The sequence below is a fragment of the Oncorhynchus nerka genome, linkage group LG14 (assembly GCF_034236695.1).
Source record: "Oncorhynchus nerka isolate Pitt River linkage group LG14, Oner_Uvic_2.0, whole genome shotgun sequence".
Taxonomy (NCBI): Eukaryota; Metazoa; Chordata; class Actinopteri; order Salmoniformes; family Salmonidae; genus Oncorhynchus; species Oncorhynchus nerka.
In genome coordinates this window covers 2,274,837-2,281,904 of record NC_088409.1, presented here as the reverse complement: position 1 = coordinate 2,281,904, position 7,068 = coordinate 2,274,837, and positions in this window count along the sequence as shown.

The window sequence follows — 7,068 nt, the reverse complement described above, 5'->3', positions numbered from 1 at the left end:
GCTGTGTTTTATGGTACAGTATGTGTTCATTTGTGGGTTAATGCCATTGCAGAAGGCTTCGTGCTCCTTTCATCCATCACCCCAATAATCTAGATTATACAGAGTTCTCCCTGGGGCAGGCGAAGACACACAAAGACAGAGATCCATGAAACCGACGCCTACCACTAAAACATTTCAAATGAACCGTTATTTGGCCTTGATATTTAAAGGGGAGATATCATTATAGTCTATTGATTTGGTATATTTTCAAGTATGTGTACACCCAGTTATACTGGTATATAACCTTATCCTTACAGCTATATCACACCCAGCTATACTGGTCTATAACCTTATCCTTACAGCCATATCACACCCAGCTATACTGGTCTATAACCTTATCCTTACAGCCATATCACACCCAGCTATACTGGTCTATAACCTTATCCTTACAGCAATATCACACCCAGCTATACTGGTCTATAACCTTATCCTTACAGCCATATCACACCCAGTTATACTGGTCTATAACCTTATCCTTACAGCCATATCACACCCAGCTATACTGGTCTATAACTTTATCCTGACAGCCATATCACACCCAGCTATACTGGTCTATAACCTTATCCTTACAGCCATATCACACCCAGCTATACTGGTCTATAACCTTATCCTTACAGCCATATCAGACCCAGCTATACTGGTCTATAACCTTATCCTTACAGCCATATCACACCCAGCTATACTGGTCTATAACCTTATCCTTACAGCCATATCACACCCAGCTATACTGGTCTATAACCTTATCCTTACAGCCATATCACACCCAGCTATACTGGTCTATAACCTTATCCTTACAGCCATATCACACCCAGTTATACTGGTCTATAACCTTATCCTTACAGCCATATCACACCCAGTTATACTTGTCTATAACCTTATCCTTACAGCCATATCAGACCCAGCTATACTGGTCTATAACCTTATCCTTACAGCCATATCAGACCCAGTTATACTGGTCTATAACCTTACAGCCATATCACAGGACATATAAGTCAGACCCAGCTATACCCCATCAGACTCTATAACTGACTCCTTACAGGATATCACAGTAGCTAGATAGAGTCTTTATAACCTTATCCCCATCAGACTCCATACATTAGCAGGATAGACAGTAGATAGATCTATCTTTATCCTTACAGATGCCCAATCAGACTCAAACCCTGACTACATTATACTGGATAAACAGTAGATAGATGCAGCCAACTGAGAGATCCCCATCAGACTCTCTCTGACTACATTAGCAGGATAGACAGTAGATAGATAGAGTCTTTATACTGAGAGATCCCCATCAGACTCTCTCTGACTACAGTAGCAGGATAGACAGTAGATAGATACAGTCTTTATACTGAGAGATCCCAATCAGACTCTCTCTGACTACAGTAGCAGGATAGACAGTAGATAGATACAGTCTTTATACTGAGAGATCCCCATCAGACTCTCTCTGACTACAGTAGCAGGATAGACAGTAGATAGATACAGTCTTTATACTGAGAGATCCCAATCAGACTCTCTCTGACTACAGTAGCAGGATAGACAGTAGATAGATACAGTCTTTATACTGAGAGATCCCCATCAGACTCTCTCTGACTACAGTAGCAGGATAGACAGTAGATAGATACAGTCCTTATACTGAGAGATCCCCCATCAGACTCTCTCTGACTACAGTAGCAGGATAGACAGTAGATAGATACAGTCTTTATACTGAGAGATCCCCATCAGACTCTCAATTCAATTCAATTCAAGGGCTTTATTGTCATGGGAAACATGTGTTAACATTGCCAAAGCAAGTGAGGTAGATAATATACAAAAGTTAAATAAACAATCAAAATGAACAGTAAACATTACACATACAGAAGTTTCAAAACAATAAAGACATTACAAATGTCATATTATGTTATATATACATATATTCAGCGTTGTAACAATGTACAAATGGCTAAAGTACAAAAGGGAAAATAAATAAGCATAAATATGGGTTGTATTTACAATGGTGTTTGTTCTTCACTGGTTGCCCTTTTCTTGTTGCAACAGGTCACACATCTTGCTGCTGTGATGTCACACTGTGGTATTTCACCCAGTAGATATGGGAGTTTATCAAAATTGGGTTTGTTTTCGAATTCTTTGTGGATCTGTGTAATCTGAAGGAAATATGTGTCTCTAATATGGTCATACATTGGGCAGGAGGTTAGGAAGTGCTCTCTCGGACTACAGTAGCAGGATAGACAGTAGATAGATAGTCTTGATAGTGAGCATTGGAAAGGTCAAGCTTATCTTATAGTGGATTTCTCTCTTTCTCTGTTTCTCTGTTTCTCTGTTTCTCTCTCTCTCTCTCTGTCTCTGTCTCTGTGTCTCATTCTCTGTCTCTGTCTCTGTTTCTCTGTCTCTCATTCTCTGTTTCTCTGTCTCTGTGTCTCTGTGTCTCTGTTTCTCTGTTTCTCTGTCTCTGTGTCTCTCATTCTCTGTTTATCTGTCTCTCTGTCTCTGTCTCTGTGTCTCTCATTCTCTGTTTCTCTGTCTCTGTGTCTCTCTGTCTCTCTGTCTCTGTGTCTCTGTCTCTGTGTCTCTCATTCTCTGTTTCTCTGTCTCTGTGTCTCTCATTCTCTGTTTCTCTGTTTCTCTGTCTCTGTGTCTCTCATTCTCTGTCTCTCTGTCTCTGTGTCTCTCATTCTCTGTTTCTCTGTCTCTCTGTCTCTCTGTCTCTATGTCTCTGTCTCTCTGTCTCTGTGTCTCTCATTCTCTGTTTCTCTGTTTCTCTGTCTCTGTGTCTCTCATTCTCTGTTTCTCTGTCTCTGTGTCTCTCATTCTCTGTTTCTCTTCTCTGTCTCTCTGTCTCTCTGTCTCTCTGTCTCTGTCTCTCTGTCTCTGTCTCTCTGTCTCTCTGTCTCTCATTCTCTGTTTCTCTGTTTCTCTGTGTCTCTCATTCTCTGTTTCTCTGTCTCTCTGTCTCTCATTCTCTGTCTCTCTGTCTCTGTGTCTCTCATTCTCTGTTTCTCTCTGTCTCTCATTATCTGTTTCTCTCTGTTTCTCTGTCTCTGTTTCTCTATCTCTGTGTCTCTGTTTCTCTCTGTCTCTCATCCTCTGTTTCTCTGTCTCTGTGTCTCTGTTTCTTTGTCTCTGTGTCTCTGTGTCTCTGTTTCTCTGTCTCTCATTCTCTGTTTCTCTGTCTCTCTGTCTCTGTGTCTCTCATTCTCTGTTTCTCTGTCTCTCTGTCTCTGTGTCTCTCATTCTCTGTTTCTCTGTCTCTCTGTCTCTCATTCTCTGTTTCTCTGTCTCTGTCTCTCATTCTCCGTCTCTGTCTCTCTGTCTCTGTGTCTCTCATTCTCTGTTTCTCTCTGTCTGTCTCTCTGTCTCTGTTTCTCTGTCTCTCTGTCTCTGTGTCTCTCATTCTCTGTCTCTGTCTCTCTGTCTCTCATTCTCTGTTTCTCTGTCTCTGTCTCTCATTCTCTGTCTCTGTCTCTCTGTCTCTGTGTCTCTCATTCTCTGTTTCTCTCTGTCTCTGTCTCTCATTCTCTGTTTCTCTCTGTTTCTCTGTCTCTCTGTCTCTGTTTCTCTCTGTTTCTCTGTCTCTCTGTCTCTGTTTCTCTCTGTCTCTCTGTCTCTGTGTCTCTCATTCTCTGTTTCTCATTCTCTGTCTCTGTGTCTCTCATTCTCTGTTTCTCTCTGTCTCTGTGTCTCTGTCTCTCTGTCTCTTCCCCCTCCTTTAGTGATACAGGTTAGCACATTAGCACAATGAGAACGGATATCTCCGTGTGATTACCTCTGTCTCTTCCCCCTCCTTTAGTGATACAGGTTAGCACATTAGCACAATGAGAACGGATATCTCTGTGTGATTACCTCTGTCTCTTCCCCCTCCTTTAGTGATACAGGTTAGCACATTAGCACAATGAGAACGGATATCTCTGTGTGATTACCTCTGTCTCTTCCCCCTCCTTTAGTGATACAGGTTAGCACATTAGCACAATGAGAACGGATATCTCCGTGTGATTACCGTTGTCTCAAAACGTCTCCAGAAAACTGATCTCCACAACCAATGTTTCAATTCCCTTCAGCAGGGTTTTATTTTCCTCCTAAATACAACAAAACACAGATCCCAAAACTAAGCCATCCAATAGGAGTGTTCTCTACTCCAGCGTTCAGGCCTATTGATTGAACAGAGGCCAGGTAATCTCACACAGGATCGGTTAGACCAATATAAATACCCTTCAAATAGAATTCACAACTAAAATTAAAAACTGTCATAAAAATGATAAGAGTATTGACCATTTTCCCCCCCAGTGTAACGGCGTCAATAAAATATTTCACCGTAGTATTGAACGTCTATTGTCATCAGCCTAGATGTCTTTTGATCCCAATTTCTTATCAAAAACCTCTGTGTGTCTTGTAGAAATAATACAGGCTTTTATATTTTAGTAGACGTCAGGAAAAACTAAAAAAGGCCCCCAACTCTCCTCAGACAGCCTGTAGTGTAAACTAAAAAAGGCCCCCAACTCTCCTCAGACAGCCTGTAGTGTAAACTAAAAAAGCCCCCCCAACTCTCCTCAGACAGCCTGTAGTGTAAACTAAAAAAGGCCCCCAACTCTCCTCAGACAGCCTGTAGTGTAAACTAAAAAAGGCCCCCAACTCTCCTCTGACAGCCTGTAGTGTAAACTAAAAAAAAAAGCCCCCAACTCTCCTCAGACAGCCTGTAGTGTAAACTAAAAAAGGCCCCCAACTCTCCTCTGACAGCCTGTAGTGTAAACTAAAAAAGCCCCCCAACTCTCCTCAGACAGCCTGTAGTGTAAACTAAAAAAGGCCCCCAACTCTCCTCTGACAGCCTGTAGTGTAAACTAAAAAAGCCCCCCCAACTCTCCTCAGACAGCCTGTAGTGTAAACTAAAAAAGGCCCCCCAACTCTCCTCAGACAGCCTGTAGTGTAAACTAAAAAAGGCCCCCAACTCTCCTCAGACAGCCTGTAGTGTAAACTAGAAAGAGTCAACTTGTTTGTAGACGGTGACCCTGATAAGATGCCCCTCTCTAAAGAGATCCATTTTATAAACATGACTGTGCAGCTCTACTCAGAACTACAGTATTTGGACCCACATCTACCATTGATAGAATGGATTGTAGTCCAGTCCCATTGATAGAATGGATTGTAGTCCAGTCCCATTGATAGAATGGATTGTAGTCCAGTCCCATTGATAGAATGGATTGTAGTCCAGTCCCATTTGATAGAATGGATTGTAGTCCAGTCCCATTGATAGAATGGATTGTAGTCCAGTCCTTTTGATAGAATGGATTGTAGTCCAGTCCCATTGATAGAATGGATTGTAGTCCAGTCCTTTTGATAGAATGGATTGTAGTCCAGTAGAATGGATTGTAGTCCAGTCCCTTTGATAGAATGGATTGTAGTCCAGTCCTTTTGATAGAATGGATTGTAGTCCAGTCCGTTTGATAGAATGGATTGTAGTCCAGTCCCTTTGATAGAATGGATTGTAGTCCAGTCCCTTTGATAGAATGGATTGTAGTCCAGTCCTTTTGATAGAATGGATCATCCCTTTGTCGAGATGTGAAAAGGAAAACGTTTCCCAGATTCTAAGATCTGACACACACACACACACACACAAACACACACACACACACACACCTCTCCTCTAGATCCTAGATATTGTAAAAGCATCAAACGTACAGTACAGCACACTCCTGGGAAATGGTGATTCCACCTTCTATCAGCTGTTGCCCCTATAATTCCTTCCAGTTCTATGACAATAGCTATAAACATATACAACCCATTTCCTGGAGAGAAAAACCCCCATCTCAGATATGTCCATATGAAACTTTGGCCTTCCAAAAGCACAACAGAACACAGGACACTAAATACTGGAACAAATCAAATGTATTTATAAAGCCCTTCTTACATCAGCTGATATCTCAAAGTGCTGTACAGAACCCCAGCCTAAAACCCCAAACAGCAAGCAATGCAGGTGTAGAAGCATGGTGGCTAGGAAAAACTCCCTAGAAAGGCCAGAACCTAGGAAGAAACCTAGAGAGGAACCAGGCTATGAGGGGTGGAGATTATAAACCTAGAGAGGAACCAGGCTATGAGGGGTGGAGATTATAAACCTAGAGAGGAACCAGGCTATGAGGGGTGACCAGTCCTCTTCTGGCTGTGCCGGGTGGAGATTATAAACCTAGAGAGGAACCAGGCTATGAGGGGTGACCAGTCCTCTTCTGGCTGTGCCGGGTGGAGATTATAAACCTAGAGAGGAACCAGGCTATGAGGGGTGGCCAGTCCTCTTCTGGCTGTGCCGGGTGGAGATTATAAACCTAGAGAGGAACCAGGCTATGAGAGGTGGCCAGTCCTCTTCTGGCTGTGCCGGGTGGAGATTATAAACCTAGAAAGGAACCAGGCTATGAGGGGTGGAGATTATAAACCTAGAGAGGAACCAGGCTCTGAGGGGTGGAGATTATAAACCTAGAGAGGAACCAGGCTATGAGGGGTGGAGATTATAAACCTAGAGAGGAACCAGGCTCTGAGGGGTGGAGATTATAAACCTAGAGAGGAACCAGGCTCTGAGGGGTGGAGATTATAAACCTAGAGAGGAACCAGGCTATGAGGGGTGGAGATTATAAACCTAGAGAGGAACCAGGCTATGAGGGGTGGAGATTATAAACCTAGAGAGGAAACAGGCTATGAGGGGTGGAGATTATAAACCTAGAGAGGAACCAGGCTCTGAGGGGTGGAGATTATAAACCTAGAGAGGAACCAGGCTATGAGGGGTGGAGATTATAAACCTAGAGAGGAACCAGGCTATGAGGGGTGGAGATTATAAACCTAGAGAGGAACCAGGCTATGAGGGGTGGAGATTATAAAACTAGAGAGGAACCAGGCTATGAGGGGTGGTCAGTCCTCTTCTGGCTGTTCCGGGTGGAGATTATAACAGAACATGGCCAAGATGTTCAAATGTTCATAGATGACCAGCAGGGTCAGATAATAATAATCGCAGTGGTCGTACCTCACGAGTCACTAGAATGTATAGAAGGACAGTAAGAT